Genomic DNA, 18,095 nt, shown 5'->3' on the forward strand with positions numbered 1-18,095 from the left:
TTGGACTTCATCCAGGTTGTCATGGGAGATAGGATACAAGGGACAGATATTTCACTGTCCTGTTTTTATTGTAGAAAATTTCAAATATTTGAAAAATGATAGGCAGCGTTGTTCTGACAAATAAGCAGGTAGCCACCATCCAGAATGGACAGGGGTAAACGTTCCTTCTGTTTGCCTTAGGGCTTAAAAAAAAAAAACGTGAAAGCATCAGAGGTAGAGGTGAGGTCCTGCTCTTTCTTACTGCTTCTGATCCCTGCCCCTCCCCAGGGGGACATGCTACCATCAACCTGAGGTTGGGGGTGAAGTTTCCGTGCCTGCTTCAAACATGGCGCCCGTTTTCGCATACATTGCCTCGTATGTTTTTGCAACTGTAAATATTAAATTCTAATATTCCATATGTTGCATTTTGCCACCAATGTGAAAACGATCGTATTTATTCATATTTTCTAGAATAAGCTATGGAGGGTGTTTTGGTTTTTTTTTTTTTTTGGTATTATTGAAAAAAATCTTGTGCAACCCATGTATCGCAATATGTTCCCGTTATTTTTACAAGTTTTAAATTTTGCTTTAATTCGTCTTAAATTTGTTTTTGGGTAATGACATGAGGTTGAGATCTAATTTTATTGTTTTTCATATTAATCAATTGCTCTGTACCATCAATTGAACAGCCCTTTCTTGTCCACTGATTTGTAATCCTAGTTTATTTCTAAAGTCGTAATATATGGGGGCGCCCTGGCCGGCTCAGTTGATGGAACATGTGGCTCTTGATCTCGGGGTTCTGAGTTCAAGCCCCATGTTGGGTGTAGAGATTATTTAAAAATAAACCAAAAAATCTGAAAAAATGAAGTTGCAACATATGGGTGACTTTCTTTCTGGGATCTCCTTTCTTTCATTGATCTATATGGAAGACTGTTTGCAAAGTAGGCACCATTTAATGTAAAGGAGGCCAGAAGGGAGAAGGGTAGGGACAGCTGGTGAGTTAACCAAAAGCATTTGTCCATGGTTTTGCTCCTTAATCCCCTATGGTGGTAAATCTGATCAATAGGTTTTTCTAACACGGAACGTTTTTTCTTCATTGTTTTTTGTGTGTTTAAATACCTTGCTGGAATCCATTTGCTAATGTTGGGATTTTTGCTTTGTTTGTTCAAAACCGCCATTGCCAGGAATTTTTCCTTTTCGCTATTATTTTCATCTCTTTGCTATTGAGTTTACCAGGTAAGTTTTTTTTATCTTGCCTTATGATTTAGGTCTTGCAGTCGCCCGCCAGCCGTGGTCTCAGTTTCAGCTGGACATTCTAGATCTGAGTAGGCCACATCTGGCACCAGGTCACTGGGAAGGGTGCAGGACGCACACCGCCCCTGTGGCAGGCCATCTCTCCGTGGTGGTGGTCTCTGTAGCAGGTGACGCAGCGGTCCACTGGCTATTCTCAGATCACCCAAGTGACTTCTCAGGTACGGGGACAGTGACCCCAGGGGTAGATTGAGGAACCACGGGCTAAAATCAGAACCTACGTGCCCACTTACACATCAACCCCATGCAGGGAAGCTCAAGTTTATACCTTCCTACAGGCATTGATGGTCTCTCCAAGTCTCCTAGTTCACAGTCATGGGGCTTTTCCCCCTCCTTCCTTAACCATATGTTATGCTGCCCGGAAGAGAGCTGACATTTCACCTTTATCAGGTGTCCAGGGTTAACCCACAGTCGAATGTGTCCACTTGGAAATAGCAGGCTTTGCTTTTCCTTTTATTCTCAGCTGGCTGTCCCCTTTCTAGTCTCTAGAAGAGTCTGTAGATGATAGAAACTGTCCATTTCGAGAAGGTTTAGTAAAACTTGCAATTTTCACGTGCTGTGGTATTCTCTGTAGGGGGCAGGTTTTTTTTTTATTATAAAATTAATTTACAGAATGGTCATTTCAGGCTTTCTATTTATGCTCAAGTACCTTGTGGTCATTTTTAATTAAAAAATATTAATTTTAATCTGGTTATCACGATTATTGTGATAATACTATTCACTGCATCGTTTATTGCTAAAATTTCTCCTGAAACTGCAGTTATGTGTCCTTTGTCCTTCTTACTATTGTTATTTATGTCTTTTCTTTTTTCTTGAGCAATCTTGTCAGACAGCTATTTTATGAATCGTTTCAATGAACTAGCTACCTTTTAAAAAAAGAAATGTCTTTACATTTTTTTTATTTAATTGCAGTTTGATTTTATTTTTATTTTATCATTTCAAGTTCCTTTCAGTATGTTCTATGGTTCTTTTTCCAGCTTTTGAATTAAATATATATCTTCCAAAGATTTAATTTTTTTCTACTACATACATCTAAGACAATATATTTCCCTCTAAGTATTCTTAAACCACATTACTCTAGTTTTAATGGATAATGCCTTTGTTGTCATTCACATCTAGATTTCCATTATGATTTCTGTTGTGACTCATGAATTATTAATTGTGCTTTTTTCAATTTCTAAACATATGTTTTGTTTCCTTGCACACTTTCCCTTAAGTAAGGTGGTGGCAGCCTATTCTCCTTACAGCAATAAAGCAGAAGGTTCCCAGAAAAAAAAAAATAATGCTGGAGGTAATAAACACATTAGGTTTATCTCACAGAAAAAAAGAGAGAGAGAGAAATAACTTTCCTAAATGAAGTATACAGCTGCACAGAATGATGTTTACTTACCAGCCATTTTTTCTATGGGCATGTTATTCAACTAACATTTAGTGGAAACATGCAAGGGAACTGTTGGGGGGGCGGCGAGGAGGCAGTCAGTGAAGAACTCTGTGCTGGGCCAGCAGGGAGCTGTGGGGCCAGCAGAGAGGGGCACCGACTCGGAGAGGTGGGTGAGGACCTTCCTCGGAGGGCATGGCTGAACTGTGCCTTGTGGAAGAAGCAGGGGATGGCCAGGTGGTGGAGAAGGCTCTCCAGGCCTGGAAATGGCCTGGGCAAATGCGTGCGGAATCACCAAGGAGGTGGACGTACGTACGATGCGGGGATGGCTGAACTTTGAGTCCTTTTCCAGAAGCGCCTACAAATAAGGTCAGAAACCCGAGTAGGGTAGGCTTCCGAAGGGATGGTTCGGAAGTTGAACTTCACCGCTGTCCGCAGTCCTCCAGCCTCTCTAGGGACTCACGCTGCTTCCTTTGCTCCTCGTGTTCACCTTCCTCTACGGGAGAACAAGGGCTGGCCAGTCTCAAGGCAACGAGAAAAGCATTCAACTCGCAGCTCGACAGGTGGAGAACAGAAATGATAGCACGACACTGACTGAGCTTTCCCCGCGCCGGGCCCTGGGCTGGGTGCCCTCAGTGAATGACCTCATTCAGTTCCACCAGCTGGACTCCGTCCCACCACTGGGCCTCCCATCACAGACGAGGAAAGGCAGTTTTGGGGTGGTCAGCGCCTGCCCGTGCACAAAGCAGCGGAGGCAGGATTCAGTCCCTTGAATGTCCAACAAAAAAGCCCAGGTCTCCCTCCTTGTTTCTCTGGAAAATAAGAATGTCAGTTTTTCTTGTGGGACTCCCAAAAGCAATAAGGCCGACTTACAGGCGACCTGAAAGCTTAGCCACAGCTTTGTGGCAATTGTACAGGAGAGTGTCACAGGTGACCACAGCAATGGCTGACTCAGGGAACAACTCTATCATTTTGGACGCTTCCAGCTGACAGTAACAGATTAATCCACTAAATGTGACCTGACCAATAGGGTTTTCTTTTCTTCTCCAATACCAAGGCGTCCAGCAGGAGTTGGTTCGAGTACTGACTCAGCATCTTGAAATGCTCTCGACAAGGACCTGAGTGTTCCCCTTCTCCGAGCTGACCTTCTCGGGGCATAAATCATCCCACCCCTCATGGTCCCAAGGTGTCAATGCCAGAATGCAAAAGGAGGTAAGAGCTTTCTTTTCTTTTTATTTCTTCTTTGTTTTTGTTTTGTTTTAAATCTGTTTTTATCATGGGGTGGGGATGAGCATTTTCTGGGTGTCTCCCCTGAACCCTGAACACTGCATACTTCTCTTTATGCCTCATTAGCCCAAGCTGATCCCTGGGCCACCACTTGCCGCAAGGATCTGGCACGTTCATCCCCTGTCGGGAGAGCTGAGCCCTGCTGGGACAGAGAAGGGGAAAGGCCACGGGCATTGGTTGGGCAGCCCACAGCGTCTGCTCGTATGGTTTGACTGCCGGTCCCTGCTTGCATTTATTGTCTGTGGATTTACCCGCACGTCTCCCTAATTAGGAAGGGAAACCGTGACTTATTACTTAAAATTTATTTGGTGGAAACACTTTCAAAACCAGGAATTCATTGATCATTCAATCTAGACAGGAAATATTTGCTGTGAAACCTACTTCGTGCCAAGGTAGGTACTAGAGACAGGGATAAAAACCACCTGTCATTTCGATCATCCCCATCCTCATCTTCATCATCATCCGGTGATTCCTTTGTAGTATAAAAATGTTAATAATCCCTGAGTCTGTTGTCACTGAGTCTCTTGTCAGAGATCTTTACCTCCAGGGGTGACAGATCTGTACTTAGCCTCAGGCATTTTTAAGTATGGTTGTCTTCCCCTCCTGCCCCGGGCATGGAAGGAGCTGGAAGGACTGAAATGTGGGGCAGTCCAGGCAGAACTCACCCCCAGGGAAGCAGCGAGCCTAAAGCAGGCGGACGCTATGAGGCTGTAACTCCGGGAAACATTGGCTTCATTCGCTTCACAGTGAGCCTGAAACTCTCTGGTTGCGGCATCCCGGATTTTCTATGGGAGGACCCACGTAGGCTGAGGACCTTTCCCCATCTTCACAGGGGTCCCTTCCCAGGCCTTGCGGGAGGCAGAATCCCACATCCGGCTCTCAGGTGCCGGGTGGGAAGAAAGCAGAGGAGCAGGCTGGCCCCTCAAGGCCTGGAAAGGGTTGGCCATGCACGGGTCGGGTCCTTTCATCGGAGATGGATGGCGGACAGCAAGGCTCGGAGAGGAGAGCGAACAAAACCACGGCAATAACAGTGAGGACTATGGTGCAGGTGCACTCACTGTGAACTAGACCCTCAATCGTGTGACCCTCACTTCAGCGCTGTAAGGCAACCGAGGTGCAGAAAGTTTCAAAAAACAATTGCTAGAAAGCAACAGAAATGGGTTTCCAACCACGACTGACCTGCTTCCCGAGTTTTTGCCCTTGCACCAGGGTGATTTGAGGGTACCTGTTAGGTTGGAATGGGCTCTTCATTTCTATCATAGGCTTGATAGAAGATGAGCAGGTGAAGGAAATTTGGGGCCGGAGAGTGATGCATTGGGGGGACGGTGATGAGCTTCTGAGAGTGGGCGTGTGTTCCACTCAGCTTTTTTTCCCGAATGCCTGGCATATACTGGGTGTTTGATAAATATTTGCTTAGCAGGTGGATGCATGGAAAGAGGTATGTGATAGTGGATGGAGAGAGAGTCTAACAGTGGAGTCTGGACTTCAACCTCTGTGGTGGGGGGTGGTGGTGGCACCAGGAATGTTTCTAGAGCAGAGGAAGTGACAGGAGAATAGCACTGTTGTAAGATCTACTGGGGGACATGTGCAGACCTTCACTCCCAAGTCCTTTAAGGCGGATTGTATCTGCTTGCTTCCCCCATGGGGAGTCCTGGGCCATCCCAGCCAGCCTTGCCCAGGCAGGCCCATCGGTGTGGGGAAATCTGACACAAATAATAAGGAAAGAAGAGTTGAGGGGCCAAACTCATCGCCCTTTAGCCTCCTCCCTGCCTGTCCACCTGTGGGCGAGGCCACTCGGTGCATGCTGGTGGCACTGTCTTGAGATGTTCCCTTAGTTCCCCATCCCATTCACCGCCCTGGGCTGGCTCCCTTCACTATAAACGCCTCCCTTCCGATCTCATTCTTGCCTGTCTGCTTACCCACTTGGGCTTGGCCCTTTAAACTTCCAATTCTTTTTTTCTTTTTTTTAATGTTTTAATTTATGTTTGAGGGAGAGAGAGAGAGAACAAGCAGGGGAGGGGCAGAGAGAGAGGGAGACACAGAATCCGAAGCAGGATCCAGGCTCCGAGCTGTCAGCACAGAGCCCGACGTGGGGCTCGAACTCACAGACCATGAGATCATGATCTGAGCAGAAATCAGATGTTCAACCGACCGAGCCACCCAGGCGTCCATAAACTTCTGATTCTTTTTTTTTTTTTTTAATTTTTTTTCAACGTTTTTTATTTATTTTTGGGACAGAGAGAGACAGAGCATGAATGGGGGAGGGGCAGAGAGAGAGGGAGACACAGAATCGGAAACAGGCTCCAGGCTCTGAGCCATCAGCCCAGAGCCTGACGCGGGGCTCGAACTCCCGGACCGCGAGATCGTGACCTGGCTGAAGTCGGACGCTTAACCGACTGCGCCACCCAGGCGCCCCATAAACTTCTGATTCTTAAACCACATCGGCAACTTTGTCTCAGGTGCTCAGTTTATTGTATGTCTGAAATATGTTCCAGAGTTGTGACACGTATGTTTTATCCTTTGCTCCAGCCTGGCTGTCAGAATCCCACCTTCCAGCTCAGCTGGGCGATCAGCTTGGACAGTGGGAGTACACATACTCTCCTATAGGAGAGCCAGTGTCCCAGGAAGATGGTGACTATGCAGCAGCATGGTGGTCACAGGGCCGGGAAGAAAGGATTAGGTGGAGACACACCTGACTTGCCATTAACCAAAATATGAAGTCCATGAAAAAGCATGGCAGGAGGCAGGAGATGTGTGTGTCTGTGTCTGTTTGTGGTTGGGTGTCCTAGGCAACCATGTCAAGTCCACAGAACACGCCTTTCAAGGCTAAGTTTGGATCAGTAACAAACGCTTTGGGATATGGCACTACCTAAAGATGCAAAATAGAATTGACTGCTGACAGTTCCTTGGAGACAGTTATCAAGAATGTCTCCAGAAAGGGCCGTTGTTGCTTCAGGATGTTTTGCCAAGGGTAGGAGGGAAGGGGGCACGGCACGTGGGCCATGCATTTCCCATCTCATAAGGAGTCATGGGGTCAGAGTTGCGCAAAGACCATGTGGACCCTCAAGAGTCCGGTTCACACTGTCACCCTGGAAAGAAGGCCCTTTGAAAGCTCTGATGAGATCACTCATCAGATGAGTGATGAGTGATCTCATCAGAGCTTTCATCAAACCTGCCTCCATCACACTGCCTCCTCAAACCTCAGTGGGCAATGAGGCCCAGCTCTTCTTGCAGAGAAATCCCGTCTAGCTGAAGGGAAGATTGACCTGTCCAGAAGCTCCCCCTGCACTGGACCCAAGTCTTCCCTCCTTTCCTCACACCGCTGTCGGTCGTAGTTCTCTTCTCCTGAGACGCACAGGCCGAGACTTCTCTTTGTTTCACGTGGAAGCATAATGTCTCTCCAGGCCTTCTTTTGCTCTGCACTGTCAGCTCTTTGGGGGATTTGAGGCCCTTCACTGAGCTCCATCCTCTCTCTCCTGCTGAGCCATCTCGACCGCTCCTGCACCGGGTGCTCGGTTAACCAACGCATGCGTGAGCACCTCCAGTATTTGGAGAATACCCACCCTTTCCAACCAACTGAGTCCAGGGTTGAGTGGCTCTGACCTTCAGAAGCTTAACATTCTTCCCTAGTGATTCTCCCTATGGTTCTTACTTCTCCCCTTCGGGGCCATCCAGGCAGTCGGAGGAATTATCACGCTCATTTCAGGGAGCCCTGGGGATGGTGAAGAAGACTGGGGTTGAAGAGATCTCAGACAGACACAACTGATGGGCTGTTCCCAGTACGCCCTGTTTTCCAGACGGGCTTGTGGCTCCTTTGGAGGTTGAGGCGGATGGTTGGGATCCTACTCTCCCTCCCCACATCGCCACCCCTGGCCCATCATATATTACCCCCGGGTGTCTCCTGATGATGATTAGTTCTGACTCCAATTTTGAGCCAGAAGAAGGTTCACTGCCTCTTCCTCTGTTCAACACGGGCTGTGTGGGCAGGGGTGACAAGAGGGGATGTCACCAGGTAAAATTAGGTAATAAAAACTAGGTGACATAGTTCTGTTGAAAATGCATCTCTCATGCAAAATGCAAGCGGTGACAGCTTTCCTCCACAGAGCTGTCTGAGGACCGAGTTTGTCATTGGTTAGAGAGGAGATGATTTTTTTTTTCTTTTGCTGGACTTTTTAATGTCGTGGTGCTTTTAAGTGGATATAGCTTTTTTATTTGTTTACTTCTGTATTGCTACCTTTGAAATCCGTGAAGACTGATGCCCTCAATCTGAATTTATTCAGACTGCTGTTTGTAATGAAAATAGAATTTAATTTATTTCTCCAAATGTATTCTATTTTTCCTGCTCTCTTGCTTTCTTGAAAGTTTGCAGACATATTTGTCACTGGCCTTCACAAGAAGGTCCTGAATTAGGATGCACTCATGGAACAAATGCCTATATATATGTATATGTATTTACATGTTTGGCAATAGGCTTTAATTTATAATTTTGTTCCATTCCTCCAGTTGATGGCAAGGAAGCATGGCTCTTTGAGAATGCCCAAGTGTACTGAATTCGTGAACACAATTTACACACTAAAATAAGTCATCAGCTTCTGTGGGTTTCTGCATGTTTCTGCATTTTTTATTTTGAATAGCCTTGTGTGTGCAGTGCTTTGGTGAGGAGAGTGGATAAAAGAGAGAATGTGAGCTTGTCAGCAGGACCAGAGTCAGAGGAACTGGCGAAATTATTGCCCATATTCTGCTTGCAGAAAAGGAGGGAGAAGAAGCTAATATTTTTCTCGGGCTATCTGATTTCTCAAACATATGCCATGATAGGAACTGATCTGCCTGTGAGGTCAGAGTTAGAGGGGGTCTGTCCTATTAACTCTTTCCCTCCCAGGAGGCCCCACAAATGCGAAGGCCCATTTATTTCGAGGGGGACTGGAAGCAATTCCTCTGGAGCTCTGGCTCAGCTGGCCAGTTTCAGGTCTGGGGTGCAGAGGCAAAAACACTCAGGAAAGGAAAATCCGGGGGAGATGTGCAGTCACACCCTAGAAGGAATCAACAATGAAGCCATATTGATGCTTATGACCCTCCCTTCCAGCTCCCATCACCCTAAAGTACCTGAGACCGCAGGAAGAATTTCAGTGGCCTGGGGCATGTCCAGGGCCAGCTGCCCAGGACTTGGCTAGAGGTGGGGCCTTTGTTCACAAGTCAGAGTACAAGGTAGGTAAGCAGCTGGGATGGGATGTGGGAAGGAGGGTTTCAGGCAACAGAGAGAGATGGCAGCTGCTTCAGGCAAGGAAAAATTGAGAAAAGAAAAAGATGCTTAAAGAAGAAATTTAGAAGTTTGGGGTGCTGGTACATGTGACTTCTTCTTCTTCTTTGTGACCTTAAGAAGCCTTCAGAAGTAATAAAAACAAAACAAAAACAACTCACTACTTTTCTCTTCCAGGTTGAAAGGGTTGATTTGTGAGGTGGTTTTCGGTGTGCGTCTATGTGTGTTTGTTGGTTTGCCTTTTTGATGACTATGTGGTGAGGAAAGACTTAAGTGTAGATTGGGGCATCCGGAGAATTTTAGCTAAGTCCAGGTTATACAACAGACAGAGCTCAGAGGCCTTAAAAATGGCTCAGGATGAAGGTAGACAGTGGGAGAGCTCTTCTGCGATTTTCTCACCCCGTCGTGCCCAATCCTGAGGATTCTATTCCTGAAAACCTGCTTGGATGAAAATTTCAAGGTGACAAAATAAGGTTCCTAACAGGAAGTCATGACAGTTGATACTAAATCAAGAAAACACGAGGGGCGTTTTGCACATCCTAAGTGAATGCTAAGGGGCATGGTACAACTGATCTCCAGTTACCGTTTCTGATTCCTAAGTAATTTCTGAAAATCTCGCTTCTCTGCAGTTTCAAAGGGGTGCTTGGAAATCCTTTAAAAGATGCAGGTTGAACGAGCACAGCTTGTGAAGCAATTAAAATTCACCTTTATTTTGTTCTCCTACCACTTCTTTAAAGTCTATACAATGAGGCGATCTTCTCCTGCCCCTGGGTGAGAATAAGGCCAATCCAAGACTTTCTGGTTACTCTCAAGTAACTGGAAGTTCCATTGTTTTCTTATGTTCCAAAGATTGTCTTGATTCAGGAATGGAGTGCCCAGGCCAAGATATTATCCAAAAACCTAAACAAGATTTGGTAGTTGGTCTTTCTCCTTCCTCCAACTTAGATGTTTTAGGCTGGAAGCCTGTGGAGAGAGAGGTGGGGGCTTTGGGATTGACTTCTCTACTCCTTGGTCTTGTGCTCCAACAATTTCTCAGATCCTAGCTTCTCAGAAGCTTCTGGCTCTTCCAGGGTTGGTGTGGGGGAGGAAGGAGAGGTAAAAGAATAGGTAAAAGCCTCTTTAGATGGCGCCATATCAGCTTCCCTTGTATCCCAGAACCTGGCAAAAGCATGGGCACTTTTAGGCTCTTCAAAAATCTATCATTGAGAACCTCCCCCGAGGCTCCGGCCACATAGGTGGAATCGGCTCTATTTGGGAAGATGCTTCGTCTCTTCCTCAGATCATAGGGACCCAGATTCTTGAGGATGGGATGTGTCCTGACTCCTGGAAAGCCCTTTCAATTGGAATATACCCACCATGGCTTTCTCTCACCCCAACGAGTCCCACACTGGCTCATGGGAGACATTCCACACCTCTTGTTCTAAGAAACATTGGGTGTCCACAAAGAAGGATTCCTCAGTTTCTCCCCCCAACCCAAGTCAGTACATCAGCTCCCCTTTGAGCTCTACATTTCGTGATCAGGAATCAGACCTCAAATGTAGGGAACACATTTCAAATATCTTGGGATAACTCCATTGAAGAGTCTCACCAAACGTGAGCTGGCACCCCCAAAATATGGTGGTATCCCTAAAATATCTCTTTGATGATTTTCCTCCTTCTTTTCTCTAACCCTCTTCAAATCCTCAGTGGGAAAGAGGGTCCTTTAGCCCTGGGACAGGTCTTCTGAGATTTCCTTTGTACATTGCAAACATGGGAATCTGGCTTTGAATTTCTCATCTGTTATCTCTTGGTGCTTATCAGAACCCTCAGTTTCAACATCCTGCTCCAAATTTGTTTCAAGATAATTTGTATGCCAAGAGGAATTTTTATTTTTTCTTCCTTTGGTCTCCCATCCAAATGTTCCACGCCTTTACGATTGTATGACTCAGTCTCTAAGACATATCCTCTAAGTCACAAGATGGGGAATGACTCATGCTTGGTCTGTACTATCTGTGAAGGCCATAAAATACAGGATAGCTATACTAAAGTAAGTCTGGATATTCTAGAATTCCAAGTAGAGAGAATTCAGAATAGAGAAGGGATTTTATGTGCTAAGAATTAAAGGAAGAGACTTTGCATTGTTTTAGGGGATTGGTGACCAGGTAAAAAGTACTTGAAAATTAAGGTGAACTTTGGAATTATTTATTAGGAGTTACCATGAGCTTCATATATAACGTGCCACCAAATCCTCAAAACAACCCTGCTTGTTTCCAAACTAGCATTCATTCTTCAGATTCTGATTTAGATGTTACTACAGAAAAGCTTTTCTGACGCCATATTAAATGCTCCTGCTCTATTGGCCCAGAGAAAATGGTATCTGACTATGTATAGCACTCTGTTGTCATTGTCTGTTTACTTCTCCGCTTCATTAGTTAGCTAACTGAAAGGTGAAGTCGGCAATAGTATATACTTGACAAATATTTCACCTGTGTATTAGTGAGAATAATTTAAGTTATGCTGTAGTAACAAACATTCCCCAAATCTGTGCAGTTTCTCAGAGCAGAGGCTGAGTGCCTAGTCAGGCAAAGTCCTAGAGACTCCCCCTGGTAGCTTTCCTTCACGTGTGGATCTCAGGGTTGCACTCCAAGGAGAGTTTTTGTAGTGGAGACAAAAAGAACCGGAAGGTTGGCATCAGCATTTCCGTGCTTCACCGGGGAGCGACACCAGTCACCTCTCTCATGGCTCACGGGTCAGAAGTGGTCCCCCGAAATGCTGGAGATGTGCTTGGTGTGCACCACTCCGGCCGCCCGCCCTGGTCCCAAAGACTTGGTTGCATCCTTCCACGTGGAGATGCTAGCACACTGAGCCCCTGGGCTGAGCTCGTTTCATGGCAGTACAGAGTCGGAGGGTGGGATGCCGAGAAGTGAGAGGCAGGACCCTGAATGCAGCAAACCTTGAGCACCGGGCTGAGCAGTCGGGGACCCTCTTTTTTAAACAACATGAGCCATTTCTTGGATGGCTGCTCTGTGCCAGACTATATTATTTCTGTGCTTTGCCACTAATCTGCCAGGTGGGGAGAGCAGTAGCCATGTGGCAGAGTGGGGATTTGAGCTTGGGTCTGCAAAGCTCACACGCCTGTCACAGACCTAGGTGAGAGGGAAACCCTGGGCAGGCTGTGAGAGAGAGAAAGTTAGGAGGCTGTTGACACGGTGAGAAGTTATGGATGGCTGAACCAGGCAGGGGGCAGTGAAGGTCTCCAGACACACATCAAGGCACCTCCTGTTTCCGTCATCTATTAAATATCCCCAACCGCATCCCTAATATTTTGTTCCCTCTACAGCAACCCGCCTTTTTTAAAAGATTTATTTTATTTTAAGAGAGGGAGAGTGTGAGCAGGGGAGAGGGGCATAGGGGGAGAGGGAGAGAGAAAGACAGAGAGACGGAGAGAATCTTAAGCAGTCTCCACGCTCAGCATGGAACCTGATCCAGGGCTTGATCCCACGATCCCGGGATCGTGACCTGAGCCAAAATCAAAAGATGGACACACAACCGATTGAGCTTCCCAGGTGCCCCCATCAATCCACATCTGATGGTCAGGATCTGAGCACTGGAATAGTGGAGGAGATGGTGGGATGAGCTGTCACAGGGAGTGAGGGAGCAGAGCAGGCATGGGATCTGTGTGGCTAAAGGCTTCTTAGGATACTGTCTGGGTGACACACGTGTTAGTCAGTGACCTAGAAAGAGTCTCCTTCCTCATCTCAGCCCCAGCCCTCCCGGGGATAATGCTCTCCCATCTTTTCCAGAGACAGTGAATTTCATGTTTTACAAGTGAACCATATGGAAGTCACATTTCTTTTGATAGATTTAACGCTGGCCACACTGTTGAGTGCCTGTAGGAGCCAGGTGGGAGCTGGGTGACAGGAGGGCTTCCAGATGGAAAGAACACCAAGTCCCTGCCCTCTGGGAATTCAGCACCCGAAGGGGAGCAGACAATGTTCAGGTGAGTGCCCCAAACACACTGTGTGACAAAGGCCCTTGGGAAGGTAGGTGTCTAGAGGATGGTGGACACAGGGTGGGAGCTGCTGAGAAAGGGGTAGAAAACAAGATTCCCCTTGTTGAGGGGGCTTGTGGTTGGAGAAGAGCTTGGGATTCAGAATCAAGGACTTTTTGTGCATGAAGGTTCTGAGCTCACATCGGAGCGCTTCCTGCATTAACCAGTGGCACGAAAGAAAGATCTCAGAGAGTCTCCACCACTGAAGTGCATCCCTGTGTCCCCATTGCCTGGGCTGGGGTGGCCCAGGGCAGGGGTTCTGGGCTTTAGAACTCCCAGTCTTAGCTCTTACTCTGCTGCCAGTCTGATCCTGGACAAACGCTTTTTCCACTCTGAGCCTCAGCCTTCTCTCGAGCCTCTAGCAACTGGCCAAGTGGCAAAACAGGATTTATTTTCCTCATCTCGCAGAAAACAAAATTGAGTGTCAGGGAAGCGAGGAAGGAAATGCTTTGATTTGAGCATTGCAGTTGCCCTGGGAGGTGGATTATCTCACCATTCTCGTTTCACAGACAAGACAACACACTAGAAAGACAAAGTCATTTCTCCAAACTTGTGCATCTGGTCTAGGTGAAAGCAGGTGTTCCAAACCATGCTGCTTGGCCTCCAGACAACGTGTCCTTCCACTTCTGCTGACACGTCAGTGGTACAAAGGCTTGGGTGTGATTTTCGGAACATGTGAAACATCATCTTTACCAGAGTGAAAACTTTTCATACTTAAAAAAAAAAAAAAATCCGTGAGACAGTCTGCCTCTCTACAGCTCTGAGGCCATTGGAATCCTATGAAAAAGGCCACTGATCTTTGTGTCCCCATGCCTTTGAGGAAGGAAGATTTTTTTCCTTTCTGAAGCAAATTAAATATTCCATCAGTGAAACATAATTTAATAAACCCATGAAACTGAAGCTATGGCTCTCATTAAAATAAAAGCCACTCATTTACCTTGTCATCATTTGGGGAAAGTTTCCATGACCTACTGGATCCCAAATCACCCCAAAGCCTACAATCAAAGCCATCTCATGCTATTAGACTCCCAAACGCTTTCTTCTTCAAATATTATTAAATTCATAAACTCTGGAGTAGAATGGCTTTGATCTAGTATTCCAATATAGAAAAACCTCATTAACTTAGGTGTCACTAATTCACTAAAGGTGGAAATCTGGGCTTGAGGCAAGCTGAAGTTGACTTTCTAGTTTGTGTTTTTCTAAAAGTCAAATGTTTGCAGTTGCATGAATTCACTTTGCATCCAACGTTATGTTCTGTTGGCACCAATTCCCAATTTCCCTTTAAATTGGTCCCCTTTCTCTCTCCCTTTCGTGCTTCTTCAGGAGCTCTAGCCATCATTTTGGCCCAATTGCTCACTCTCTGAGTTTTGAATGCCCAAATCAAGTCTACAGAGAGCAGCCCAATGATGTGTCTAAAGTCCAAATCTGCTCGTCACTCACCTGCGAAAACTTACACGCTCTGTTGCCTATGGGATGAAGTCCACTCTATTTACAAGTTCACAAGATGCCTGCCATTCTGCATGTGCCTCTTTTCTCCAGCCTCATTCGTCTTCCCTGTATCCTTACTCGGAACTCTACTTGGGGACATTCCCCACCACACTTTCCCCAACATGATCTGCATCCTTTGGATCTGCCTATGACGGTCCCTCTGACTGGAACAGTCCTCCCCGCCCCGCCCCCCACACACACCTCCTGATAATTCTGGCTGCCTCTTACTCGTATTCAGGTCTAAACTCAGACTACCCCTTGAGACACTCTAGGAAGACTTGCCTGAACCCTCAGTCCTGAACAGGAATAACTCCTTTGTGTTCTCGTGGTTCCCTCTTCTTCCTCCATTGTTGACTCATCACCGTGAGCTGTCATTGACTATTAATTAATTGGTCTGTACTCCTTACGAGACCAGAGGCTTCTACAAGATTGGAATCATCAGAAGGTGCCATTAGGAAAATACCAGGTCCGTAGTAGAGTCTCAGTCTATATTATTTGACTGAATAAATGAACAATCAGTGTATCTTGATGGGAGTGCAGATGGGCACATAAGGCACATAAGGAAACCACACCTCAGAGATTTTAGTGATTATCCCAACCAAACGGGTTTCTTCCCACCATATTGGACCCATCTCTGTGCTTCCAACAGTACCCATAGCACCTTGGACCTACAAGGTACTCAGGAAATGTTTTTACATGAAAAATAGCATAGGACGTGCTGTGTCTGGCTATGAGCATATGGTTTTCTAGGAGTTGGTGTCGAGTGTGGCCAGGGGGCCTGGCAGAGAGAGGACTCAGCAAGTTCCAACGACTAAAAAGCGAGTCCCACTGCCTCCATTTTCGTCCTCTTGTCTAGGGTCACCTCATGAAGGATTGGGAGAAAGTCAAAACAGCTGGGTGATTCCATTAACAACCAATAATCTGGGAATGCTGCTGAATGCTTTTGAAACTGAAGTAGCAATAACTCCCCACGGGTCCATTAACCTGCAGCCGAAATTAGATTATGTAGAAATAACATTAAATAAAGAGCCACAGTCCTCAGTTAATTGAAAGGCAAACTTGTGAATTATAAGATCATTCTCTTTGAAAGGCAGAATATTTCATTGCCCCAAGACCCTTGGGACCACTCTTGAGTGTCCAGCTTGAGGTTCATTTTAGGGAAAACACATTTCCTGTAGGGGCACTTTAGAAATCTATTTGTTGTAGAAAACAGTTTGAAATAGGAAAAATTAAAAGCTTTGGAATTAAACCAAAGTAAGATGGGTTTAAATCTTGGATATGCCACATGCAAGTTCTGTGACCTTAGGAAAGTTATTTAATTTCTCGGAGTTCCAACCATCTTGGCCATTCATGGGGGAGTGGGGGTGGTAATGACACGTATCGCCCAGTCTTGTGAGGGTGGCAGGCACATAAATAGATCACTGAAATAGAAGGAAGAGGGTATGTTGAGAGAGAGAGTGTTATGAGAGCATCCAGGAGGACTATCTCACTCATCCAAGAAGTGAAGAATGACTTCTCAAAAAGATGCCACCAGCAGGAAATCATGAAGAATAAATAGGTGCAAATAGATACAAGGGCAGGTCACTAGTATGTGCCCTGGAAGCCACCTAGACCCTGATCATTGAAAATTCAAGGAGACAGAGCCAGTTTACTGGTCACCCTCCCTTTCGTCATCCCTTCTTTCTTTCTAAGCTTCCGTATTTATTTCCTTCTATCTCTCCTACCAAAATTCCTATATTCCTTCTCATCTTGGCTTCAGGGACGCCTGAGGAGAACTGTCAGTGGCCATTTTCTCAGGCTCAAGGGGAACAGATCCTTTTCTGTCTCTTCCTGATGGCAGCACTTCCTGCTGAGAACAGGACATTGTCTCCATTTCCCTCTGCCTCAGGCAGATGGCGGGGAGTGTTGTGTTTCCACAAAGCAGCACATTGTCCCTGCTCCCGAGTCTCTCAGAGGGCCTTGTCATGGAAGGCATCCAGGAGAATTTGGAGCTCTGCGCCTGCCTTTTCAAAACACAGAAACTTCCATGGCCCTCAACCTCACAAAGTTGCGAGACCCTACATGAAGGGCCCCGTATCTGAATGGGTCTGCAGCACTAGGGACCAAGGTCCTGGAGGACAAGTGGTTTATGAGAATCTCCCCCCCACTGTACGCACTGGAGGTAGAAGGGGTGATAATCATCTCTGCTTTATGGATGAAGAAACCAAAGCTCAGAAGGGCTCAGTAATTTTCCCCAAATTACATAGCCAGTATTAGGTAGACACAGATTACCTGCCTGGTCTTCTGAGTCCAAATCCAGTGCCCTTTCATGATGATATACTTACTGCCTCTGTCTATTTACAAATCTCTGGATTTTGACCCAGTGTCGAGAAATAACCCAGAGGTTTGATTAGATTTTGACTTTCTGGTTTTAGCTTTGCTTATACTCCAAGTGAGAGCCAAGCTCTTCCATCCAAACCTGCCCTTTCTTCAGTCCTTCTTTGCATCTTTGCATTAGATGGGAGCATGAGCATCGATCCGTCGTCCAGGAAAAAACCTGGTAATCATCACAAACGTCTGACTCCTCCAACCCACCAGCCCTGTGACTGCCTGCCCCCTCCACTGAACCCCAGGTTCTACAACCTTGGCTTAACAAACACCTCTTGCTTCTGTCCCTCCTCTCCTCTGCCCCCAGCCCCACTCCAGCGCCTTACCTGAGTCTCTTGCTCACCCAGGAAGGCACAGTGACCTTCCAACTGGTTGCCTTTCTGAGGAGTTTCCCCTAAATCCAAAGCCCGTATATCAGCAAGGTGATCTTTCGATGCCGCGATAGATATTTTCAAGGAGCACCCACTCGCTAAAAGAAGTGACTTTGGACGGTGGGACATCTCCAAGTCGAGCAAAATACCACGCACCGCCGTCTTTACATTCGACATCTCCCACCCCTCAAAACAACTCTGTCAAAACAGTCCCATTGTGCCAAATTTACGGCCAGAAAGTAGCAGAGCTGGACCGTCAGCACAGGAGGTTTGAGCTACCGGGCTGTGCTCCGTTCACGCTGCCGCACTGCCTGCCAGGTGGGTTCCAATTCCTCAGGGTCAGCTGAGGCCGAGCCACCTGCCTCCGGGTGCCCCTCAGCCACCTGCAGCGGATTCTGTGTTCCGTGCCCCCACACAGGCCCTCCCGTGGCCTGGAATGCCCTTCTCCTTCCCACCGTCCTCCCAAACCCCACTCAGTCAGCAGCCAGGGCCAGAACTCAGGATATTCTCCCCCCAGCCCCATTTCTTCTCCACCACGGAGCCCTGCCTCCTGCCCGTGAACAGCTGTCCCTTCTAGGTTGGGACAGTGGCACTGGCTGGGTTGAGGATGGGAACCACCGCCGGGCA

At 46.7% G+C, this 18,095-nt stretch overlaps 1 long non-coding RNA gene across 1 annotated transcript; it reads left to right on the plus strand.

Moving 5' to 3' along the window:
* Nucleotides 1–522: 522 nt before the first annotated feature.
* LOC123383181 lies at nt 523–14,186 on the plus strand. The gene is made up of 4 exons (XR_006592654.1): nt 523–1,451; nt 3,726–3,880; nt 13,054–13,191; nt 13,810–14,186. It is a non-coding gene; the product is annotated as an uncharacterized LOC123383181 (long non-coding RNA).
* The last annotated feature ends 3,909 nt before the right edge of the window (nt 14,187–18,095 follow it).

Source organism: Felis catus, chromosome F2, assembly GCF_018350175.1.
Source record: "Felis catus isolate Fca126 chromosome F2, F.catus_Fca126_mat1.0, whole genome shotgun sequence".
Lineage (NCBI taxonomy): Eukaryota > Metazoa > Chordata > Mammalia > Carnivora > Felidae > Felis > Felis catus.